The following is a 3,115-nucleotide window of genomic DNA, read 5'->3' as shown; positions in this document are numbered from 1 at the left end:
GTATATGAGTATTTTATTGGAATTTCCTATGTGTGTGCATTTACTGTAGGTTATTATTTAATAGCGGCGAGCGAAAATCCTAAAGGGACCAATGCCCAAAGTATTTATAAGTAACTACGATCAAGGTGTTTTCGCCACCATTTGGAATCTTGAAATTTGGGATGAAAAGTACTCATATATGCAGATTGAAGGTGATTATTGAGGATTTCAAAGGCCAAATTAGCATTTGCTTAGTCGGAAGAGTAAGAGATCCCTTTTAATCCAGAGGGAGATGCATTACGAGAATTTATTGGAATCCGTTAGAACTTCAACTTGTTCTAGGTCATGCAATAAAGGTTACGCAGTAGGGTGGATGCGATCGTGCCAGAACTAATGCACCGGATCCTATTAGCACTCCAAAGTTAAGCGTGCTTGGGCGAAAGTAGTACTAGGATGGGTGACCCCCTGGGAAGTGTACTAAGAGTCCTACCAATTCAGACATAAGAGACAGATGAGTAGCTAGAGTAACCTAAGGAAAATTGGAGTACGCGAAGCGGTTGGAAACCTTAAAAGATCGCAAAGGATGAGACGGACTAGACTGGCAAAGAGAAAGAAGGTTCATCACAACTCTGGAATTAGGATAAGTTCGAATAGTATTTGGAAATCCTTTGTAAGCAAGGCGTCAGTAAATATATATATGTATGTGTATGACATCCCATATGTGGCTGCACCAACCGATATGTGTGTCCCAGCAATCGACGTTGCTATATACTGAAGGCATTAATCAAACAGGGTAATGAAGTTCAAGTGACAAAAGTGGTACAAATGTTACAAGGTAAGTTGATGTTATTTTCACTACAGGTTAGAGTTGGAAAGTCTTAATGCAATAACAGGGAAAGGAAGAAAGTGAGTGTATAGAAAGTATAGAGATTAGAATGTCTTGAGAACAGAAAAAAAATGTAAGAAACGAGGGTGAGTGAAGCTTCCAAGAGAGACGGTGGGCTAGGCAAGGGACTATTTGGATAAAATTCGAAGGTAGGCATGCGAAAGGGATAAAGTATGGTAGTATGGAACAAAAGATGAATGTGTGGGGTCAGATAACAGACTTCGATAAGTGGGACTAAAGGATAGTAACCACAAATAGGGATGTGAAGTAAGAAAGAGAATGATTAGGCCTTGCAACGATACTAAGATATTTTCAGCTCTCGAGAGGTATATAAAGGGATAAATGTGTAGTCATACTGACACGGTTGCCTCGGAAACGGAGAAGCTTTCCTAAAAGATGATTTAACAATAGAACGGATTTGCACGTTTAAAGGAATATTTCATGAACTTTAGGGTAGATACTATAAAATACCAAGTGGAGAAGGGCGCTCGGGGAGGAAGGAACTCAAGGAAGGTTTAAGAATTAAAGTAGGAAAGGTACACTAATGGGCTGGTCAAAAGGAGAGGAGAGAAGAAGAAGGGAAGAAAAGGAAAATTAAGCAATCACCACGGATAAGCGAGAGGATAATGAACTAACAAAGCTAACAGGGAGGTAGCACATCAATGACATGGGATGTGGATAAGGAATACTAAGATTCGATTATAAAGGAAATAGAAGGATGGATGTATGTGAAATATTCAAGAGTATAGACTAGCCGTGGCGGCAGGAAGGAGAAGAAAGAAGAGAGTATATTTGCAAGGATTTCACGACACGAATAAGAAGTGGCAGAACACTGGAAGAACTACAATGCATAGGTGGGATGCAAATAAGTAGTCAAGGAAAATTTCGGATAAGTGAATAAAAAGGATTGATAGTGGAAGTGGAAGAGTGTGGCATATTAACTCTCAATGATATATTGTAGACGTAAAGTGAAACCGAAAACTCAGAGTAACAATAATTTCAGTGATAATAGTTATGGAGGAAGACGAGGGATAAAAAGAGTAAAGTGTGACCAAACGCTCCGTAGAATGTTTTGATGGATTCCAATGTCCCCATTACCCGTTGATTCCGGAAATGTGCCGTCGTAAAAGGTAGAAGTAGAAGGGCCTTAAAAAAGGCAGCGAGAATGGATCTGTAATGCATAAGCGCTTCATTTAAAAGCAAAGCCCTCAATTAACAGAAAGGAAAAATAAGTCAAGCTATACGATGAGAGGATTCCGGTATTATAAGAGACTAAATAGTTGGAGGATCGTTAGGGTTGGCCGATGACTACTGATACTCGAGAGTTACTAGTATATAAGAACACCCTTAAAAAGGGGGGAATAGCAGATCTAGTCCTGAAACGAGGTATGGCATTGTCAATATTCCAAGGAAAGAAAGATGTTAGCTTAAAAAGGCCAAAATTCGGCACGTAATGGCATATCAAGAATGCATTAAGAGGAAGCTGAAACGAATTAGAGATAAGCTTACCATAATGCGGGTATGAAAAGGAATTAAAATGGATCAAGAGAATACTTCATGCGGGCGTGAGATATGATATTTCTAGACCAGGGAAATTTGTGTTGCTCCTAAATAGGCAGCGACGTATCTTAAAGATTAATAAGGAGAGTAAGAAAGGTCTGCAAGCTAACTACAAAGAGAATGATGAAATGGATGATGAGTACAAAGGACACTTTGGGTTACAACGGAAGAAAATCTTGATATTAAAGGAAAAATATGAGAATCTTAACAAAAGGTGTAACGATAAGCGGTGTGGCTATCTCTAAAGAGAGGAAAAACGATGTGGGTATAGATAGAAAGGCAACAACATCACCAGAAATTAGAAAGTATATCACGAGTCACTAACTATACTGAGTACAAGGATATGTATTATAGAATTATATGAATCATCAGCGTAAGGTTATGCCCAACAGATGGGAATGGACACACCGGAAAGCCAACAAGGAATGGTAGCTAACTAAGTGATCACTGGAATAAGGAAGTCAAGGGTAAGTATACCATACTGATGTTAGAAAAGAAGCTGTAGTAAAGTGAGAATTGCCCTAACTTTATAATTATAAGTTATACTGCAAGATTTGAGGCAAAGGAATTACAGGGAGAGTTTTGACAAGAACTCGAAGATATTGTGAGCTATAGACCAGTTCAAACTATAATTATTGGTTCATCGCAATATATAATCTTGCTACGAGGAATAATAAAGATGGTGATGGA

The 3,115-nt window shown here is 38.7% G+C and overlaps 1 pseudogene; it reads left to right on the top strand.

Annotated features, from left to right (window-relative positions):
• Positions 1-350: 350 nt before the first annotated feature.
• Positions 351-470, top strand: LOC132616252 (5S ribosomal RNA; annotated as a pseudogene).
• The last annotated feature ends 2,645 nt before the right edge of the window (positions 471-3,115 follow it).

The sequence above is a fragment of the Lycium barbarum genome, chromosome 10 (assembly GCF_019175385.1).
Source record: "Lycium barbarum isolate Lr01 chromosome 10, ASM1917538v2, whole genome shotgun sequence".
Classification (NCBI taxonomy): Eukaryota; Viridiplantae; Streptophyta; class Magnoliopsida; order Solanales; family Solanaceae; genus Lycium; species Lycium barbarum.
The sequence above is the reverse complement of the archived record's forward strand: the minus strand, read 5'-3'. Positions and strand labels throughout refer to the sequence as shown.